A 24,058-nucleotide genomic window follows, 5' to 3' on the forward strand; every position below is an offset into this window, starting at 1 on the left:
CTGTGCTGGTCTACTGTTGTAATAAATCAACACAGAGGTGAAAACTTTATATCAACCATCTAGTTTGATGCCAAAGTAATATGCAGTGAATTTGATAGTGAATACAAAATAAATCACACAGCACAATTGTAGCAGTCACATAACAAGGAAATAGCTCTGATAAACTCCATAGACAGTGTAATACTTCACCTTTCACTGATCTGTTTATACAATTGCACCACACCACTATGCTATACCAATTCTTTTCAGCAATCATACCAAAGACACAACTATTTACCTAGCCTCATTTTGCCTCCTACCTACTAAATCACATGTTCTGCTGCTCCACTTGCACACTACCAAACAAACTCATATGAATCCTTTGTTATACAACCCCCCATTAATATGCCAAAACGTGCATGCTGATTGGTCAGAGTGCACATTGTAAATCAGATTTATACTAATGGAAAAAGGTCTGGTCACCCGGACTTTTTCCATTAGTATAAGTCTTTTTTTTTACAGCAACGGAGAATGCAAGATCTCCGTTGCTTTTTAGACACTGTCTTGCTATGTTAAAGGAGTTTAACATAGCGAGACAGCTTTAAAAAAAGTAACAGAGATCTTCCTTTCTCTGTTGCTTTTTATAAAGCTGTCTCGCTATGTTAAATGGGTTTAACATAGCGAGACAGCTTTAAAAAAAGCAACAGAGATTCTCCATTGCTTTTTTTAAAGCTGTCTCGCTATGTTAAACTCCTTTAACATACCGAGACACTTTGTAAAAAGCAATGGAGATCTTGCTTTCTCTGTTGCTTCCACACACAGCTCTGATGTACTGCGTAAGCATACGCATGTGCAGTACATCAGAACTGCTGCAGAATACCAGGCAGCTGCAGAAGGGCAGCAAGGAGGCATTATACAATGCCATTATTTAAGAAAAGTAAGTATTTTATGTCTTAAATAATGTCATTGTATAATAGCAATAATCCAATTCTGGGTGCGGGTAATGCTGGATTTACCCATGGTAGTCTTTGTTTGGCCACTCAGATTTTGCCCTCGTGGCCAAACCACATAAACCGTGGGTAAATCCAGCATTACCCACACCCAGGCATGGGTTATTGCTATAATATTGAACTAATTACCTTTTTTTATACTTAGCTGGCTGTTAGTGGGCAGACAGGTTCAAGCTCTGTACTGCCTTATGGATGGCATCGTGTGCACATTGTACCTCCTTGACCCTTCACCTGTCCCATCCCTTCTTCCTTATTCTGTAGCCCAGTTGGCTACTCATGGTGATGTCCCATGATGGACAGCTAGCTTTCTTTTCTGGAAAACTGGATATACCTCCCATGGAATGGAACTGTTAATGCATTCTAGCAGCTTCTTTTAAGAGGACAGATAGATTCTGTTTTAATTTGAAATCTTACCTCATGTGAGTATACTGACCCAGATCTGTCAGTGTGTCCTTTTCTTACTTTTATTTAGACATGTTACTTAAATTCATAAATCCACTAAAACCTCTGTGAAATATACTGAACCAGAGTTGCTACTCTGCTTTTCTTTCTTTCTTTCTTTCTTTCTGGAATTATTGTATTTGGGAAATTCTAACTGGATTGAAAAAGGATTTTTGGATTGCATGATTTTTGGACTTTGTTTTCATCGTGAGGCTTTAGTCTGTTATAGCAAGTAATTGAAAATAACAGCAAATGCAGTTAATAATTTCTTCTGTCATCTGTCTATCCATCTGAGCTATTTTATTTTTTATTCCCTATGCAATTACAATACTCTCTTTTACATTTAAACAGTTCATTTTAAAAGTACACTTTTCATTTGTTCGTTAGTTAGAGCTTATGGCTGTAGTCCTCATGGTATTGGTGTAACTGCTGATATCCAGTTTTTACTGTGACTAATTGGATAACAACTATTATAATTTGGTGGTGGTTGACATGTTAGCATTGTGTTCAGTAAGTGAAATCTTGATATCAGAGTAGTAATTTGACTGGTGGCAATGTGTACAATTACTACAGAAAAGGGCTGCTGTAGCTTGAAAGTTATCATTAACTCCATTCAGGAAACATTGTAAGAGTGTGCTTATGCATATGAACCTATATGATTGGATGGGAGATAGGAAATTCACCCTGGGGATCACTTCTGGGGCTCTGCTTGACAGGGCCACAGGAACATAATTTTCTTGGTTGGCAAAAGCCAGGGTACCGTTTGGCTAGGATTTTATAGGCCCAAGGGCCAATAGCCTAGTACCTACCTATGAACCTATGAATAAACAGTTTAGCTAAGTCTCAATTACTTTGGTAGGATTGCACTTGGAGGTATTGGGTTCAGGCAGTGGTTGGTGAAATCCTAGGAAGTCAGTGATTATAGCCCTGTTCTGTAACTAGCAGTGTAAACCTTATTTGTATGTGGCAAGTATCAGTCATGGCCCAAGGCAGTACTATGTATTTACCATAAACCTTTAAGGCTAATCACCCCTTGCTTACATAATAGTTGTCAGTGATGGTGATTTTGTCTCCATAACCTCAAAACTTCAAATCATTTTGTTGACATGGCGAGACTCAAATACAATCCTTCCATCACACAATTTGATGGCATCATTGTACACTTTAAGATCCCTGCCCTGCATTTCACAATGTGCTTCCTACAACTTCTTGTTGCACAGCTGTCAAACCATGCAACAGGTTTTATTTCTTTAAACACTTTTATTAAATTATCACTTAAGACATAGGCACACAAATTAATACAGAAGAAAATAAACCATATTAACATTTTCCCCATTTATATACATTATATATTGCACATTTTCTTCTTTATAACAACCATCTTTCAGCCCAATATTAAATAAATTGCTTAATTCCTGTCTTCCCTTAAACTCCATCCCTACTCCTGAACATTATTCTGTATGTATTGTTCCCACACATTCCATTTATTTCTATGTAGTTTGCCCCTTATATTTTCTAAGTTCCATCGTCTAGTTCTTTTATCTATTGTGCAATATTCAGTACTTCAATTTTTTGATTTCCATTTTCTAGAAACTTTTTTGGCAGTTAACTGAATCAAATATAATAAGGCTTTACTAGATATAGACTATTCAGATCCTGTGCCCATCTCAAAAGAATAATTTCCACAGCAGGAAACAAGTAGGCAAACACTTTGCTGGCTCAAAGACAAACCATTGGAAAACAAGAGGTGATGTAACATATTTTATTGGCTCAACATAGCTTTTACAATACTGCTACTCAAAATTTCAGACTAAGAGATGTCCTTCATCAAGAGCTCATAGGTTACTAATGCCCATACATGCCTTGAAAAGGAGAGAAGAGTGCATCTCTTATTTCTTTTTGGCTAAAAGAGACACTTTAAACATGCCAGTTTGACAAAGAAAGTATCAGTGTTTAGAAATATGAAAAATATAATTCAGAAGCAGTGTGTGCAGTTGTGTATTTGTATGAGGGAGCGCTCATGTATATGTATGTGTGCATATATGTGCATTTATATATCAGTTTATGACAAACTGAAAACCTAGATGACAGCATACATGGCTTACCTAAATGTGAAAGCTGTCAGTGAAAGGTGCATTACATTGAGTGTTCATTCATGAAAAAATTTAACACATCGCTAGTTCAGGTCATGTATTCTACCACTTATTGGGTAAATATATCACTATAAATAGTGACATGCTGAAATATTATTAAAATTAATTGAGGGAAAACAAAAATATATAGTTTGATTTTCTGTCTTAGTAGAAAATTTGCATCAGATAGGTGTTTTGGTTAAACGTATTCAGTAGCAAGAATGTCCAAGTCATAGTTCTGTGTTATCAAAGTGCAGACATTGCCAATGACATAAAACACTTAGACTGCATGGATACATCTAAATTGAAATGTGGATATGTATGATCAAGGCAGCCTAATCATCCTAAAACTGGGCATGACCACCCTTTGGCTGATGTGATAGTTCAATCTTTGGTGAAAACCAAGTATTAGGCATAATTTACTTACGGCTAAATATATGCGTTATAGACTGTGATCAAAAGTTCCAGATTTTCAGTTTCTTCTGAAATTCCTCCAAGTTTACAAGTGATGGACTGTGTAGCTATTAAGCTCTATGTTACTTTACCTTACTGGAATAAACATGGAACATTTCTTAATAACAGTTTCAGTTCTTTCTTTCTCTAGCATGCAATAATTATCAAAGTCTTATTTTCTGGAAGAATTCTTAAAGCTCTACATAAAACTTTATTCTGTCAACTGGTTTAGGGGAGAAATTGTAAAATCTCTGGAAAGGATCGCTAAGTTCCCAAGAATCATTGTGAGGCTGATTGTTTTTAGTGGTAGCATAATCAGAATAGTAATGTATACAGACTGTTACATGAAAGTTATCTAATGTCAACATACATTAGCAGCACTTATGAGACCTACAGCTTTAAGCTTAGCATTTCATTAGAAAATTAGGAACATAAGCTTGAGTAAGTTGATATCTTATTTCTGATAAAAGTGTCTTCAGCAACAACCTATCTTAAAGCAACAGATATCATAATGGTATATATAAGTTGTTTAGAGTACAACCAGTTTAAACTAGCAGTCACTAACAATATAACCTTTTGTTTAAATGTTTAGGAAAAAAGAATGAATGTGCCACTTCTTGCTCTCAAATATTTAAATAACTGAAACACTCTTAGTACAAACCGCAGTTTAGGTGGAAGCTTGGTAGCTCTTACAAGAACTGATGAGCTGTTACAAACAGCAGTTTAAATTGAAGCTTGCTAAAACTGTTGAGCTGTTGACAGCAGCTGAAACACTCGATACAAACAATAGTTAGAGTGGACATTTGCTGGCTCTTACAAGAACTGTTGGGCTGGTAAGAACAGCTGAAGGACTCTTGATATAAACAGCAGTTTAAGTTGAAGCTTGCTAGCTCTTACAAGAACTGTTGAGCTGTTAAAAACAACTGAAGCACTCTTGAAAAACAGCAGTTTAAGTTGGATCTTACCAGCTCTTAGAAGAACTGTTGCACTGTTAAAAACAGCTAAAACACTCTTGATACAAACAGTGATCTAAGTAGGAGCTTTCCATTTCTAATTAGACTGTTAAAAACTCTTTATTATATAAAACAAATAGTAAAACAAACAGTAAAATACTGGATAAGCACTTTCGGTTATGCTTAACCTTCTTCAGATCCTGTTAGAAGTAAGAAAAACTTCCTTTTTATATACAAAGCAGTTGCCACTCCCATTCTGAAGACATCATTCCTTAAAGTGAAAGCTTATATTGTTTTTACTTTTTATTTCTTAGGCCTCGCTCTTTTAATATAGGATTTAGGGGTACTACCCCATTCAGTCCTGGGGAATGATCTGCTCTCCGATCCACAATCCACCTTGTTTCTTCAGCTTCCATTTTATTCATTAGGTCACCACCTCGTATACTTTCTATAATGTTTGATAAAGCCATAAATCTCAAAGAATGGTTCTCAAATCTAGAGATATGCTGGGTAGAGAGAATTAGTTTCTACCCTGTTTCTTATATCACATAGGTGGCGAAAAATACATTCCTTGAATTTTCTTTTGATTTTACCTATATAATAAGCTGTGCAGATACTACAGGTTGCAACATATATTTGAGAGCAAGAGGTGGCACATTCATCCTTTTTTCCTACACATTTTATATTTGTGATTTGCTCTTTGTGCTTTGTTTAAATGTTACTTTTTGTGAAACCAAAATACCGATTTCTAGAGTTCGAGTTTAGGCATTTAAATATGCAAGAATGTATGAATATGTCATCTGAAAATAATAACCCAATAACAAAGATTATGGTTTTGATCCGAGTTTCTTTATTTGAGAAAAATGTGGACATACCTTATGCAGAACTTCACACCAACATTGACTATCTGTAATTGTCAGAAATAAAGAATAAGAATAGAATATACAGCATTTGACATGATTTACTTATGGTTAAAATATATGTTATAAGTTGTAATCCAAAGTTCCAGATTTTGCAGTTTTTGCTGAAGTACCTCTGAGTTTATAACTGACAGCACTGCATCTTTGGAGCAGTTCGCCAGGAGATAAGTACAGAAATAATTATAGCAATTGTTGTGTACACTGCTTAATAGTTTCTAATCAAATCAATTCATTATATCTTGAAACTCTAAATTTATAAGTGATTTCCAATACCATTAGTCTATTTTAAATTATCTTGTTTGCGTGTTCCTATAGATCAGTACAAGATCAATGCCTCTGCTTGATTTCATCAATACAGGCTAAATAATTGGATCACTTCAGTGGAGATTTCAAGACAAAATAATTTGATTTCCAGGAAAAAATAATGAGGTGAGAGTGACCATTTTTACTGCCAAAACACATTTTGTCATTATTATAGTATTACTTACACAAAGGATAATATCTTCTTTTATCTTCAGAATTTATCTGGGAGAAGTAGGAAAACAGTAAGCACACTACAGTTTGCTAAGAAAGGCGTAACTAATACTGATGAAATATTAAACTTTTAATATAACATTTCTAAATATACATTTTTGTGAGAATGGTAATTGTAAAGAACAGCACAGTACAAACTACAAGAGAAACAGTAGTAATTAATACATGAGATGTGACAGAAAAAATAATTAGTAAATTGAAAAGTAATATCAGTCTATGAACTGAATAAGTACGAATATCAAGAAAGCTGTGGGAACTGCTGGTAGAACATACTGGGTAAGCAATTTCATGTTTGTTTACAGCATACAGGAGTCATCATGAACTGAGAACTGCACTGTGCATACAACAATGGAAAGCATCCTATTATAAACCTGTTAAGTGAAGCAAGTATGCTAAGTAAAATACCCAAAAAAAATGTTTGACTGGACTTCTGAACATTGACATGAAAGAAAAGAGATTCTTGGATAAGCAGCGCCATGCATATCCTAAAGGGAAATCAGGTAAAGCAGTAAGTCATCACAACACTGACAGCATGTTTGCTGAAACTGATAATAGAGAACAAGCAGATATTGTTTACCTTACCTTCAATAAAAAAATGCACAGGGTAAATTACAAAGGCCACTCAGACAAGATAAGCACACTGGAAATCAATAGATAAGTACTAGCAGGAAAAGAACAAGTTAAACATTGAAGATGCTGGAAATTACAAAAAAAAGCCAGACAAGACACCTTAGTCAGGCAAAGGGCTAAGTTATTGTTCATTTAGAGGGTCCATTTGTTCAGCACATATAGTAAAGCAATAACAACACATGAAGATTAAATTAGAAAAAATATTTGGAATACGGTCTATATTATTCACAGAAGAAGTAATACAGTCATATTGAGGAATTCTCCTGATGCTCTAAAAATACCTGTGGTGAGAAGTAAGAACATATCTACCAATAAGGAAGCAACAATAATTAATAAAAATCAACCCTTTGCTGCTCTACCCCTCCCTTTTCAAATTCAACAGAGGGGAGGTCAAGACACAGTAATAGTAGGGCAGAAACCAAAAAGGAAGAACTCATTCGGCGAGAGACAAATTCAAACTATCAAAAAGATGTGGAATATGATGGACAGAATTTCATTTACATTTCCAAACATGTCATGACTAAGCGTGAGCTTGATATCTTGAATAAGGGTTTTACTTTCATTCCCGCTAGTCGAGCAGATTTGACAGACACTATAATTGAACTGAGAACTTTTGTGCGAAATGTTGCTTTGAAAATGATATATGGCTCTGCACAATGCACAGGTAATGAATTTTGTTTATTTAATAAAGTGAGTCAATATATACCACCTATGTCACAAGCACTGGATATTTTTGTGAAAGCCTGTGAGAATGAGTTATATAATTTGTTGAACATTAAGAGTAGGAATAAGAATTTTCACAATTTAACATTTGAAGAGACACAAGCACTAATTAGTCTACAAAGTGACAAAGAGCTATTAATTAAACCAGCTGATAAAGGACATTCTGTAGTCGTTATGGACAATAGTTTTTATTTCCAGTCTATACACATTTTGTTGAGTGATAATACTACATACAGGAAAATCAATGTAAATGTTGTTGAGAGAATGCTAGCTAGCTTCAATAACAGTATTAGGTGTTACTTCTTGGAAAAGTGTATTTCAGAAGATTTGTACATCTATTTTTGTGTTGAATATCCTATAATTCCTTTGTTGAATGGTGTACCAAAAATACACAAAAATAACACTAAACCCCTTTCAGGCCGATTGTATCAGGCTCAGGTTGGATAACTGAGCCTGTTTCTATCTATGTGGACAAACAGTTAAGACAGATAGACAGATATGAGTACGCATTAAGAGATTCTGAACAGTTTCTCAGAGATTTACATGTTTTCCTCTCTGACAAGGTTTTAACAGGTGATGAATATCTTGTGACACTTGATGTTGTATCATTATTCACTGTCATCCCAAATGACAGAGGGATTAACTACTGTAGTTTTATGTTGAGGTATGGTAACATGACCATAGAGAAGATAGATTTGGTCTGCTTCTTATTAGAACTTATATTAGAACACAATATTTTTATGTTTGATAATGAATATCATCTACAGATGTCAGGCATAGCGATGGAGATACCCATGGCAAACAGCTTTGGAAATTCAGTGATGGCGCAGTGGCATCAGGCATGGTTATTAAATAACAATAAATTTATAGACAGTATTTGGTTTTACCACCATTTTTGATGACCTTTTCCTTTTTTGGAGGGGGTCAGATAAAGACTTGAATATGTTTATTAATTATTTGAATACCTGTAATGACTTTTTACATTTCATTGTTAAGAGCTCTTAGGATGTTATTGACTTTTTGGATATTAACATTTTCAGGGATAGGAGTGATAACAGAATTTAAACTCAAGTGTATAGGAAAGAATTTTATTGGAACAGTTTTGTGCATCATACTAGCATGCACCCTCCACACATATTTAAAAATATTGTTAATAATGAAGCTTTAAGAAGCTCAAAGTTGCATGCAAGAGAAACTGACTTTGAAACTAATTTAGTTTCACTTAAGAAGGGATTTACAAATAGAGGTTATAAACAAGGTGAGATTGAACTAGCTTGTTCAAATGCCAGATCTTTAAGGGGAAATAAAGGAAAACCTTATTTTTCCATACCTAATAGAAATGGACTTGGGGATCCTATGCAAAGGCGGGATATTCATTTGGCATATTGTACGACACATTCCACTTATAATAAAGCCATTAGAGGTATTTTATATAATAATTAGCACATTTTGAATACATATAGTTGCATCTCTGAAATAATTGAGGAAAAAACAAGATTTGTATATAAAAGTAAAATATCTCTTAAACAGGTTTTATGCTATACAGACCATCAATTTAGTAATTATGGTGCTAGCCATGGAACTAGTAAGTGTAATGGATGCACATTTTGTCAATATTTGGATAGAAGCAACATTTTCACTCATCCCATCAATAAGAGAATGTATAGACTTAAAGTAACAGCAAATTGGGATAGTAAAAACATTATTTATTTTGCATACTGTGTAGTTTTCTTTACATTTTATGTTGGTAAAACAAACAGACATTTTAGAGAACATATAAGGGATCATTACTATTGTTATAGGAAACATTTGGAATATAGTGCGATTGCCAAACATATGCTGTTTTCTGGTGAGAACCACTACTTTCATTTCTTAGCTGTAGATATATTAGAAGAAGGGAAAAGGATGGGAGACATAGTGAACAAAACAGAACAAAAGGAGCTTAGGTGTATTATGCTATTGGCAGCCCATAAGGATCCAGGGCTGAATGGTCATGTCCTCCTTAAACCCATTTTAAAAGATAGAAAACTTAGGAAACATGTCTAATATATTGGGACATTTTATATGTAAAATGATTTATTTTTACTTTTTATATATATGTATTCTTATGTTGGCTATATATATATGTATTATAGATTGTTTGGTCCTTTAAGGGCTGTCTTTTTTATGTAGGATGTGTTGATGAGACTTTTTACAGGACTGGTTGCCTTTTAATATATATTAGCCCTGTGTTAATCGATTTTCATGGTCTGAGGAAGCGATCTGGAGGGATTGCGAAAGCGCTTACCATTTTTTTTGTTCTAATAAATTACAGTTTTTATTCAACCAGTGCCTCCTTTTTATTGCTGACTGAGGGACTACATTATGGAATCTTGGCTCAATTTCAGGTGTGCTTGTATCTATCTTCTAGACAACAGACTGTTCTTCCTGAACCATGGGTTAGTGCAAAGAATATATTGTGTACATTTGGTTTCTCCATTTCCTGTGCACTATTTGTCAACTTGGCTATTTTGTTTATTGGCACAAAGAAAAAGCAATCTGAACAATATCTTTACATACAGTGATACCAGACATAAAAAATATATTCTAAAAATCTGGGATTACATTGTCATTTGCATTGCCTAAACTCGAGGGAAAGAAGTGATCTTAAGTACTTCTATTTATCTAGTAGATGCGTTGCAGATTCAAGAAATGGGAACCTGTTTTTCTTAATTACCTCACATTTATTTCTCACTAATTTGATACTTAAATATGCAAGTTCTGCTTCCAATTAAAATGCCCCTTCTCAATACCTTAATCTTCTCTGACTCTGCTTAGTTCATCACCTGCAGCTTTCTCCTTCCTAAGTAGAATAACAGTTGCAGGGCTGGTTAAAAGTGACAGCAGACACTGGTCCAGGAAAAAAAGACATTGTTCCAACAACTTAGGTCCAAGAAGCTGCTTAAATTCCTAAAAAATCAGTATGCAGCCTGAACAGTACTGGTGTCTTACCAAACATAGCAGGATCTCTGGCTTAGACCACTTCTACCGATTAAGCCTCCTGATTTAGAGCCTTTGCACTTCTGTGCCAGAGGAAAGAGGATATGTTCAGTCCAACTTGGGTTTTTAATGGAGGAGGGCTAAAGCACCAGGGAATTAGATGTCCATAAATGGGATTCTAGCATCTTCACATTCCATTCTGCCTCTGTAAACAATCCCTGTGCCTTTTCCTCAGACTCATGATTGTCTGTTGCACCCTTCTCTAAGTAGATCTGCAAGCAAATTTGGTGTTGTGGCTCCATTTGAAATGTAGTTGCTTATATTTGTTTACTCTGTTCTGATGCTTTATAGTATCCATCTCCCTTATTAATTTTTTCCTGACACACATACTAGCTCTGAAGGTTTTGTTTTCCTGTTGGTAGTGGGAGCAAAAATCAGTTCCTTAGACCTCCAGTTTGTGCCTATTTAATCTAATTCTGTCCTTTAGTCCTTGATCTGTTATTTAAAAATCTCCTAGTGTTTCACATAGAAAGCTTCCTGTCTGTCTATCTTTCCCAATATTTCTCAACCCATCCACCCATATCATGTACACTCACCCTAAATTTGAGCAACAGTCCATCTTATCACCACAATCTGAATGTTTTTTCACATCTAAACCCAGTAATTTAACAAAGACCTAGTTGTGGTTAATGACTGTGGCTGACCAAATTTCATATTCTAATACTTTAATTCCTAGCCCAAGGGAAACCTGCCAAAATCAATTCTATTCAATACTTCCAGGGATTGACTAAAAATGTAGTCAATTATACTGAGATGCAGGACCCTCCTTAACTCCATAAATTGACCCACATTTGTCAAAAGAGAAAAGAGGCCTGAAATGTTGTGAGACCTGATACTTCCCAGTAGAAGTCCGATCATTTGTGGATCTAGAATTGCTTTAAAGCTTCCTCAAAAATGATCAGACAGTGTGCAGTTATATAAGCCATTCTAATTCACCTAACATTTCTTTCAGAAGGTCAACATTATCCTCACTTGGACAATAGAAACTGACTAGTAGGCCCTGACCTTGAAAGGTGTGCACCTGAACTGCTGACCTATCTATGTTGTTGGGTTTTGTGTGAGATGCATTGCTTCTACCACAAGATCCTGCATAAAACCAACCTAACATTACCCACTACTTCCAGTTCTTACAAAATAGATGCACAAAGAAACCAATACTAGCTTTATACCTTCTAAGGAAGTCTTGTAACAAACTCCACCTACATCTCCATTTATATTAGGGTCATCACATCTTTTATATTTAGTGTTATGCAATTAATTTTAGAAGTGAGTCATCGCCTGCAGCCATGGATTGTGTTTATTCTGACTAAAGATACTGTCACTAACACCATGACAGGCAGTGGACAAAATAAAAATATTCACAACACTCTACCTATAGGAATGGTTATTATACTTGATCATTATAGACAAGCAAATTGTAGCTTCTGAGCAGGAATCCAGCATCCCACCATATGCAAACTCCTCTGGGAAATATACCCTGATAAATGCTGTTCAGCCTAAGAGACCAACAGGACAAGAAAAAATAACAAACTCACCCATCCCTCACATGAAGCCATAATCTGTCCCTGTATCAACAATTCATAGCCATTTCAACACCTATGTAATAATTCTCCTTAATTCTACAGAATGCTCCTGATGTGGCCTCATACTTTACCGTGTCACTCATAAAATGAAATCACTAAAAATTACAGTCAATCAATATAGCAAAAAAAAATGGAATACCATACTTATTCTTCAGATAATACATGTTGCTGCAAAAGTTGCTGCCTTACTAACATTTCTAAATGAATTAGTGTAATATTTAAAACTGGCCATGATTTTTTGGCCTTTGTTCCTCTATTGATTTTGGCTTTGTCCAGAATTCTTGAACAAATACGTTGAAAAGCAGGGCATACACAGCTTTGATTATAAACAGGTACATAGCGTTGTATGAGATAGAAGTTCCTAAAATCAGGCATTGAACAAGTTTATATAAAAAGAGCAATCATATATAAAAAGAAAAACAAGAACAAAGTTTTCCTCTAGTGTAAATTGCATGGTTGGTCTAGCTCCTACCAATATCCACCAAGGCAGTAGCCACTATGCACTTTGATGTATCCTACTAGAGATGTATGGTATAATATAAGGACATGGCTGAAGACATAGTCTGCTACTTACCTGCAGTCAGCAGGTTCAACTAATGCTGTTTACAAGGCTAGTTGAAGTAGGTCCACCTGACTAAGTAATGCATAATAAAGTAAATTCAAATGTAGAGAAAGAGACACAGGCAGACAGACAAGAAAAGAGTTGATATAGAATAATTATTTGGAAGCCCCTCATATCCTATCCCCAAAAATGTTTTGCTAAACTTCTGAACATTGACATAAAATAAATGCGATTCTTGGATACACACACAATGCATATCCTAAAGGGAAATCAGGTAAAGCAATAAGTCAACACAACACTGACAGCATGTTTGCTGAAACTGATAATAGAGAACAAGCAGATATTGTTTACCTTACATTCAATAAAAAAATGCACAGGGTAAATTACAAAGGCCACTCAGACAAGATAAGCACACTGGAAATCAATAGATAAGTGATAGCAGGAAAAGAACAGGTTATACATTGAAGATGACTCCTGAAAAATTACAAAAACGTCAGACAAGACACCTTAATTTGGCAAAGGGCTATGTTACAGTTCATTTAGAGGATCCATTTGTTCAGCATTTACAGTATAGCAGTAACATCACATGAAGATTAAATTAGTAAAATATTTGGAATAAGCTCCATATTATTTACAGAAGAAGTAATGCTGTATCTTGAGGAAATCAGAAGCTCTGAAACTAAAATAATGACGCATGTATATGGCCTCAAATACAAAACTGTAGCATATTTTGAGAACACCTTTGTAGATTGTAGCTAATAAGAAAATTATGTGCAATACTTCACAATTAAATGACTCAAAACTGATAGCAGTGACACTGGGATATAATTTCCCTACCCCAACCTAAAAACTATAAACACACTAAATAAAATTCTTAGGGGCAAATAATCAGCAATATTACAAAGAAAAAGCAATATTATATTGCTGAATGTTATCCTTTACATACAGTGATCCCATACATGAAAAACAATATATTCTAAAAATCTATAAGTAACTTGGAATGAGTATTAACACATGTATGTACTGTATCTACCCTCATGAGTAGACATTCATCACATTCTATAGTGGAAGCAATAACCAAAGTAGTACATTCTGAAATTTACAATGAAGGCAAAGCTAATGGCTCATAGATAAGAACTGCCTAATTACAATTTGCACTTCTTTGAGGATGTCAATTAGCTGCAATGATCTGTTAACCAACCAGAATTCTACACTATTGTGGGAGGTGGAGCTGACATCTTCCTGCCCACTACAGTTCATCCTCCATCCTGTTCTAAGTACTACTTACGTATTTCAAGATCAAATGAATACTGTCCACTTTAGGTGTCTGACATCACTAGCATCAGTCATCCTTCTGGAGGTCTGGTTTAAATAATCCCAGAGGCGTGGTTTGCCACTGCCAAAATCAGTTTATAGAAAATGGATGCTAAACACAGGAGACTACTGAACTCCAGTTATTATATTAGTATGGCTACCCAGGTCATCCCTGACTATTGCATACCAATCTGTGTTTCTCCCTTACATTTCAGTTAGTGGGGAGGGGATTGGTTGGTGGAATTGCCTAGTAATATATACCCTGTAATTTGTAATTTGACATGTTGACCACACCGGGAATGCCCACGATTCCCACCACATAGGGAGGAATCTGTATATGTATCTGCACTATTGACTGCTGAAAAAAGATAGATCTGAGCTGAAAGTATTGTGTTCTACTTAAACTGTTTTCATTAACAGTCTGGAAAGATCAGGATAGTGCATGAATCCTAAAGTTCCAGGTTTGAGAAGGTCATCCCAAAACATTATGCTCACATTGGCTCATTATTTCCTTCAGATATTCTGTTTCTCTATGAACTTTTTAGCTGAACTCTCCACTCCTATGCCCTGGTCCTAAACAAGGCTGTAGTCTTATAACCCTAGGAAATCTAGACAGTGCTTTATGTTTCATACCACAAAACCCCAAATCTTGTTGTCCCTCTGAGTGTTCACAAGACAGCTTTCGATGACTGCTTCTGTCTTCAGCCAGATACTGTAGGTAACAGGTATTTGTCAGATCTAACCTTTAAAAACAAAGCGAAAGGAACACTATAAGAGTGGGCAAAATAAAATAAAAAGTCGTTTAATGTAAGCGCTTTCGGCAAGGACCTTGCCTCACCTTCTTCAGACAAACAGTAAAGCAATCAATTTTTATGTATTTGTCAGATCTAATCAGGGGCGGCCCGTGCTATAGGACTGTGGGACTGCAGCCCCTCCACCTGTAAAATGGGCCCCCACCTGTAAAATGGATTAAATAAATTGCCCATTTCCCCCACCGTATAACATATTAAAATAAAAATTCTCAGACTCCGTGCATGCGTGCTTAGTTCCTGACTGCTGTGTTAGGCAGACCAGAACTCCAAGCACGCATGTTCAGGCATTCCAAGCTCCAGACTGCTCTGTTAGGCAGTCCAGATAGGAAAGACAGAAAACTCTGCCCTTCTAGCCCAGAGGTCTGTGCCGTGACGACCGCACAAAACGGAAGGTCACCAGACTGCATCGCCCGCAGGCTGGACCAACAGTAGGAGGCTCCAGCCTCCTCACATCTCGCAGGAGACACAACGGCATGCACGGGCCATTATGGAGGACCAATCGGGCTGCAGGATCACTACAGAGGAGCTGGTCTGACGTAGCTGAGTACAGAGACAGGTAGGGTGTTTATGAAGGACAGAGAATCTGGTGTGTTTGTATGAAGGACAGAGAATCTGGTGTGTGTGTATGTAGGACAGAGAATCTGGTGTGTGTGTGTATGAAGAACAGAGAATCTGGTGTGTGTGTGTGTGTGTGTGTGTGTGTGTGTGTGTGTGTGTGTGTGTGTGTGTGTGTGTGTGTGTGTGTGTGTATGAAGGACAGAGAATCTGGTGTGTGTGTGTATGAAGGACAGAGAATCTGGTGTGTGTATGAAGGATAGAGAATCTGGTGTGTGTGTGTGTGTGTGTGTGTGTGTGTGTGTGTGTGTGTGTGTGTGTGTGATGCCCCAGTTGCTTCATGGTGGTGGGTAGAGAATAAGGCTTGAACCCTGTACCTTGGGCCCAAGTGACAAGACCCAGAATTCTCTACCCACCACCATTTGTAAAACATTTGCAGATTTTTGCCTCATATTTGTTCTGTTCCTCATAAAATCTGTGGTGTCTGTATTTTTGTTACTTTACTTAACACAGCCAGTAGTGCAGTGGTAGCAGTGTTGCCTGACAGTTATGGGTTGTCTGGTTTGATTCTTGGCTGAGGTGCCTTCTGTGTGGAGTCTGCATGTCCTCCCAGTGTTTGTGTGGGTTTGCTCTGGTGTCCTCAGTGGGCATTTGTCCCTATTTTTAGGACTGTATTCCCCCATTATTGGCTTTGCCCAGGTTTTTTGTGCCAAGGTTGAGAGCTATGGTGATAACTGAACTCACTAAATATGTTTGGGGGCTGTATTCCCCCATTATTGGTTTTGTTCAGATGTTTTGTGCTAAGATGTTGACAGCTATGATGAGAACTGAATTCACTAAATGGTAGCCATTTAAGTTTCAGTCTTCCTTTCTTTCATAAAAATAGATGATTTGGAATAGTGGTATGTTGCTCTGGCTGTTTTGCACAGGGTCCTGGGTTCAATACCTGGCAGTGAAATGTATGGTGGTAACACAACATTTTATTCTAGCAACTTTCCAACATTATACAAGCAATGTTTAAAATGTGTCCCTGGTTTTTGAGCTTTTGCCCCCCCCCCCAAAATAAATTTTGGCTTTTTCCAGATATCTTGTGCTGCAAAGTTCAGAGATACAGCTGAGTGTCGAGTAGATTTTACAAGGAGCTGAGAGCTGCAGGGGAACAAATATTTAGTGCTGCTTATGCCAAGTCTGCTTACATTGTAAATAGCACAACAGGTCGTGTACATGCTTTTGATGCAGAAGGCTGTGGATTCTACTCCCACAGTAGGTAGATCCATTGCTGATACTGTACTCTGTTGTAAAGGGGATGGATGGTGCAATCCTCTTTGGCGAAGATACCTAGTAACTATGAACCTGTTATCAGTTTGCCACCCATTTCCGATTGTGATTTTACTAGCATTATCATTTTTTTAATGCAACATAGGCAATTTCTTCCTCAAAGGCAACAGGCACTTTATTTGTAGATGAAACAATGACATATAAAGTTGTTTGCTAGCAGTAACCTCTTCATTAGTTAACAGATTTCTTCAATGTGGAATTATTTAGATGACTTTTACTTCTTCAGAGATCATGCATATTTTCTGTTTCTGGTATACTGTAGAAGTTTGAGTAGACTTTTATGATGGAAATGTTCTGAACTGGGCAGTTTTGTCATTATTGGTGCATGCATTTTGTTGCATTGTTTACTGGAAAAAATGTTCAAAACAATACATTTAAAATGCCCTCTAACAACTGTACTGTATTGTACAAGGAATATAATTTAATACAGTCAGGAAGGTGTATCAAAGAGCATGTGTATGTTTCGTGTTCAAGGGACCTGTGATTTGAAAACATCCCAAAATTAATCTTTATCTGCAAATGGCAAAATGTATTTTCTTTGAATGTGGGTTTCAATGCTGTTTCAATGAATGTGAGTTTCAAGGGCAGAAAAGTTTTAATGCTAAGTCTATTTTCATTGTAAGACTGCATTGCTTTGTTTAGCAGATATCTAAGGGTTTATGCTGTAAAATATAAAATAAAACTTTCAAATGAAGTCCATATCATCGCAGAAGTAAAGCAGTATGCACATTACAGTGTTTATGGCAAATGGGGCGAAATAATCAAGGAATGGGACATTGGAATGGCTGCAGGGGGGACGCTCCATTTGACCATGATTTTGTGAGGGGGGGGGGAGGCAGCAAACTCAGACAGCCCCGGCTAAACTATACCTCTCAACTGTCCAGCATTTTGCAAAATGAATAGATTTTTCCTTCTTATTTTTGGTTTGTTCCTCATAAAATTAGTGGTTTTCTGCCAAATCATTTAGGAATGAAGTCACTAAATAATGACAGACACTGAGTTTCAGACATCATAACCTTCAGAAAAATGCATGCTAAAGCAAGACCTGTTATTCTATCAACTGTCTTTTTAGTACTGTTTTATGTTCCCCCAATATATTTGGCCTTATCCAGAATTCCTGCATAAAGAGGTTGAGAGGTATATGCAAATAATTCGCTTTATAGAATTAGGAATATCCAAACCTCTTAACTGTCTCCAATTTTGGCTCAAAATGTTGCTCTCCCCCTAATAATCCCTCTGCAAAATGGCAATTTTGGATGAAAATGTGGAGGGTTTACAATTATAAATAACTGTTATGATCAGAGTTATAGATTACTTTTATTTCAGAAATGCATGTAGATGCTCTTATTTTGTCAGCTGCTCAAGTTAACAGTACTAATTTTAAAAAGGTGTCCCTTCTTTGACAGGTTCCCAGCTGTATTGTGTGGCAATTTTATATTTTTGCATAACAGTTTTGGTTTGTTTTTCATAAAATTGTGGTTTTCTGGCAAATTAGTAGCAAATCATTAAAGATTGAAGTTAGAAAATAATGGCAGACATTTGAGTTTCAGATTTCATACCCTTCAAAAATTCATACAAATGCAAGACCTATTCAGTTATCTTTTTAAGTTTATAAGAGCAATATTTAAAATTTTTCTTTATTTTTGGGCCTGTGTCCCACTTCTATGTATGGCTTTGTCCAGATTTCTTGCTCTGAGGTTGAGAGGTATGAGTGTCAGAGCCATCACCGTCAGCCAGAGACATTTCAAACTGTGACCTACTTGTTGCACTCCACTCCCCATTGTAGTGGCTCTGGATGTGTCCAAGCAAGGCAAGGAGCAGTTATGCAGTGTAAGTGTGCAGAGTATTCCCCCATGCAAGGTAGACCACAAGTATGACCGTGGCTTTTCATCTGTCCTTGATTTTGCGGAATGTTTTGGTTTTCTGTCATATTTTTATACTGTTGATTTATGTTTCTTATTATTCAGAAAATGCATGCTGTTGCAGTGCCCTGTTGCTCTGTATTAAAGTAGCAATGCTTTAATGACCATCAGGTAAGCTTGTCGGAGATTGTAAGATGCAAGTAAGCTTTAATAAGCATACTGTTAAAGAATTACCAAAATTGAAAGCCTTTTCATTGTTGCCATGCAGAGAATATTTACATAACTAGATAACGTATAAGCCTTAGGTATTGAAATGCATATAACAGTATTTGCAATAAAGGACAGGATTACAGTATTTTCAGAAGCTCATTACATTTATTGGAGACTTGCAGTTATCTTTGCAGGCTTTACCCATAAACTAAACAGAATGCCAATCTATCATGTGTGGTCCATAACTTGTGCAGTAATCCTTTAAGCAATTTATCTTGAGCTTGTTTCTTGTTTGCTGTTCATTTTTTTACTTTGATCATGTGTTCTCCATGAAACAAGTAGATAGTTGTTGTCAGGCAGCAGGTCTTTTTTGGATAAGAAACATTTTTACAAGTGGGGGTATCACAGAGATTGCTACTTTCAGCATGTTACTTGGTAATTTTATAAAGCTGAATATAAATTATAATTAGAACTGCAGTGCAAGGAGAAGTGGTTTGAGCAGAGTGCTGCTTGTTTTTTTTTATATTTGATTTTGACTGGCATTCCAGTAATGTATTTAAAAAGCAATTTATTTTTTCATGCCTCACAACCTTTGTGTTTCCATCTAGATATTAAGTAAGTTGTCATGTAGCCAATGCATTGAAATATTTTTTTCTTCTACACTTCATTTTGTATTGATTGGACTCTTGTAATGACGATTTGGCACCCAGGGCAGCGTATTTAATTAAAGTTCCAGTTGTTGTGGTTATGAGCATAGCTCCACCCCTTTCTAGTTGGTCACACCCCTTCCCATTGACCCCACCCATTCAGCTGTCACCTACAGCCCCCCTTTAATTTGAAGTCACCAGGCACTACTGGATCTAATAAATGAGCATATGAGTGTAAACAAGCCATACGATGATAAATTTGACATCATTAGACTTCCAGCCTAAATTAAGTGTAGCACATTCTGTCAAAGCACTTAGGGTTTGAGTTGAAAATGAAGTCAAAGAACATATGCAGTTTGCTGACCTGTTAATGTAAAAATATATTAGGGAGATTTTGACACAAGCAGATAATATTGGGGGTTTACCTTTGAATGTGTGAAAGGACATTCATCGAATGTGCCCATTCATGAACTGTTTACACAAAAACCGAAGCGCTGACTTCCTGAAATGTCGAATAAATATAGAATTTTGACATTTCCGATCGGTCCACCATCAAAACAAGCACTACCATAGGTCAAAAAGGGGGCGAGATTTGGGAATTCGGCACTTCGGTTTTCGCTGTTTCAGAATTTTGCGGTTTGCAATTCGCGACAACAGTTTTGAAGATGTTGCCGTCAAACATTCACGGTTTGCAATTCGCGACAACAGTTTTGAAGATGTTGCAGTCAAACATTCAAAGGTAAACCAATGTTGGGATTATATTGTCATTTGCATTGTCTTAACTCTAAGGAGAGGAGGGATCTTAAGGGCATCTATTTATCTAGTAGATGTATTGCAGATTCAAGAAATGGGAACATGTTTTTCTTAATTACCTCACATTTATTTCTCACCAATTTGATACTTAAATATGTAAGCTCTGCTTCCAATTAAAAATGCCCCTTCTCAATACTTTTGTCTTCTATGATGTTTGCATTGTCCAATGGAAATAGATGCAATTTAGTGTAACTGAACCTTACACTAGAAACCAAGGCAAATTTTCCAGGAGATTGGTTACTAAAGATAGAGGATTTTGTGAGGATGCCATCCAAGAGAAGGAATGAAATTGGTTGACAACTGCTTAGTTCATCACCTCGATCTCCCTCCTTCCCAAGAAGAATAATAGTTCCAGGGCTAGTTAAAAGTGACGGCAGACACTGGCCCAGAAAAGAAGACATTGTTCCAATAACTTAGGTGCAAGAAGCTGCTTAAATTGATAAAAAAAAAAATCAGCAGGCAGCCTGAACAGTACTGGTGACTTAACAAACATAGCAGGATCTCTGGTTTAGACTACTTCTACCAGTTAAGTCCAATGATTTAGAGCCTTTGCACTTCTGTGCCAGAGGAAAGAGGATGTGTCCAGTCCAGGTTGTTTTTTTAATGGATGAGGGCTAAAGTATCAGGGAATTAGATGTCCATAATGGGATTCAAGCATCTTAATAATCCCTTCTGCATCTGAAACAATCTCTGTGGCTTTTCCTCAGACTCATGATAGTTTGTTGAGCCATTCTATGTCTCTAAGTAGATCTGAAGTTAATTTTGGTAATGTGGCTCCATTTGACATATAGCTGGTTATATTTGTTGTTTTCTGTTCTGTTGTTTTTAGTGTCCATCTCCCTTCTTAATTTCTCCCTACCACACATAACAGCTCTGTTTTGGTACTGGGAGCAAAGATCAGTTGCTTAGACCTCCAGTTTGTGCCTATTTAATCTAGTTCTGTCTTTTAGTCCTTGATCTGTTATTTAAAAATCCAGTGTATAACATAGAATGCTTCCTGTATGTCGACCCTTCCCAATATTTTTCAACCCATCCACCCATATCATTTACATCTGTCATACATTTGAGCAAAAGTGGATCCAAACACTACAGCCTAAATGGTTCTTTGCATCTAAACCCAATAATTTAGCAAAGACCCGGTTGTGATTATGGACTGTGGTTAAGAAAATGTCATATTCTAATACTTCAATTCCTAGTCCTATGGAAACTTGCCAAAAATCAATTCTATTCAATACTCCCAAGGACTGACTAAAAATGTTGTTAATTGTACTGAGATGCAGGACCCTCCTTAACTCTATAAATTGACCTACATCTGTGAAAAGAGAAAAGAGACCTGAAATATTGTGCGACCCATAGCCGGCCTTAGGTATAGGCCAACTAGGCGACCACCTAGGGCACCGGTCTAGCAGGGGCACTTTTCCATTATTTATTTGGTATAGGTAAACTAGGATGGGGGCACCAGGTGGTGTGGTGGGGGGCACCATGGAGCCCTTTTGCCTAGGGCACCAGTTGACCTAAGGTCGCTCCTCAGAGACCTGATACTTCACTGCAGAAGTCTGTTCATTCATGGATCTAGAAGTGCTTTAAAACTTTTCCCCAAAATTATTGGACAGTGTGCAGTTTTATAAGCCATTCTAATTCACTTAACATTTCATTCAGATGGTTATCATTATCTTCATTTGGTCAATAGAAACTGGCTTGTAGGACCTCACCTTAGAAGGTGTGCACTTGAACTATTGTTCCATCTATGTTGTTGGGTTTTGTTTGAGATGCATTGCTTCTACCACAGGTCCCTGCATAAAACCAACCTAAAATTACCCACTACTTCCAGTTCTTACAACATAGATGCACAAAGAAACCAATACTAGCTTTATACCTTCTAAGGAAGTCTTGTAACAATCTCCACTTACATCTCCATTTCTGTCTGGGTCACCACATCTTTTATATTCAATGTAATGCAATTAATTTAAGAAGTGCATAATCACCTGCATCCATGGATTGTGTCTATTCTGATGAAAGGTCCTGTTGTTAACCACATGACAGGCATTAGACAGAACAGCAATATTCACAACACTTTACCTATAAGGATTGTTATTACACTTGGGCATTACAGACAAGAAAATTTTAGCTTCTGAGCAGGAAAGAGACATCTTACCATATGCAAATCACTCTGAAGAACATACCCTGATAAATGCAGTTCATCCTAAGAGACCAACAGCACAAGAAAAAAATAAACTCACCCAACCCTCCCATGAAGCCATAATCTGTCCCGGTATCAATCATACATAGCCATTTCAACATCATACATTTTAACTCTCCCTGGTTTTGCAGAATGCTCCTGATATTGCCTCAAATTTTACCATGTTACTCATAAAATCAAATCACTAAAGATTGCAGTCAATCAGTAAACAAAAATATGGAATACCATATGTCTCATTCTTCAGATAATACATTGCTGCAAAATCTGCTGCCTTATTAATATTTCTAAGTGAATTAGAGTAATGTTTAAAAACTGGCCATGATTTTTGTCCTTTGTTCCTCTATTATTTTTGGCTTTGTCCAGAATTCTTGAGTAAAGAAGTTGAAAAGCATGGCATACACAGCTTTGATTATAAACAAATACTTAGCTTTGTATGAAATACAGTCTCCTATTATCAGACATTGACCATGTTTATATAAAAAACAACAATAATATATAAAACGAGAAACAGGAATAGGTATTCCTATAGTGTAAATTCCATGAGTGTTCTAGCTCCTACCAACATCCACCAAGGCAGTAATCACGATGCACTCTGGTCTTCCCTATCAGAGTGTTATGACATATTATAAGTACAGGACTGAAGGCATGGTCTGCTACTTATCTGTAGTCAGCAGGTCCAAATAATACTGTTTATATGGCTAGTTGAAGTAGGTTAACCTGACTAAGGAATGCATAATAAAGTAAATGCAAATGGAGAGAAAGTGTGAGGGAGAAAGACAAAGAGATGATCTACAATAATTATTTGGAAGCTCCTCAAATCCTACCTTAGCTATGTCTACCCTTCCAGGTTATCCAGACCAGACAAATAGCCAAACACGATAGCTGAGAAAAGCAGAATTTCTGAAGTCACAGAACTTACAGATCACTTGTATGAATGATTTCTTATTCTGGAAAAACAGAGTACTATCTTCTGATGTGCTCCGGGCATCTGTTGAGTAGGGACAAATAATCTATCTTTTCTGAGTATTGCCTTCTTTTCAATATAGTGGTAGAAGTGTAGGATCAGATGCCTGGGCAGTTTATTAGTTTTATTTCTAGTGGTAATGCAATGTGATGCACATGCTCAGTAACTAATGGTTAGGATAATCCAAGTTGCTTAATGATCTGAGTCTGGGCAAACATTACTATTTCTTCATCCTTCCAGCAAGCATATGAGCCATAGGTTGTTCTGCTGAATTCTGCTCTCTAAACCTTACATACTTGTCTCATTTCTTTTTGGCCAAATGCTCCACTAGATCTTCTATAAATTATCACATCTCACTTCATTGAAGGTCTCTTTGTCTCATTT

At 36.6% G+C, this 24,058-nt stretch overlaps 1 long non-coding RNA gene across 1 annotated transcript in view; it reads left to right on the forward strand.

Annotated features, from left to right (window-relative positions):
- Positions 1–7,116: 7,116 nt before the first annotated feature.
- The window catches only part of LOC122807264, a 329,095-nt gene continuing 312,153 nt past the window's right edge, over positions 7,117–24,058 (forward strand). The window contains exon 1 of the long non-coding RNA XR_006365611.1: positions 7,117–7,716. This is a non-coding gene — a long non-coding RNA (uncharacterized LOC122807264). The remainder of the gene's footprint in view (positions 7,717–24,058) is intronic.

Source organism: Protopterus annectens, chromosome 7.part0 (assembly GCF_019279795.1).
Source record: "Protopterus annectens isolate FY-2018-M chromosome 7.part0, PAN1.0, whole genome shotgun sequence".
Taxonomy (NCBI): domain Eukaryota; kingdom Metazoa; phylum Chordata; order Ceratodontiformes; family Protopteridae; genus Protopterus; species Protopterus annectens.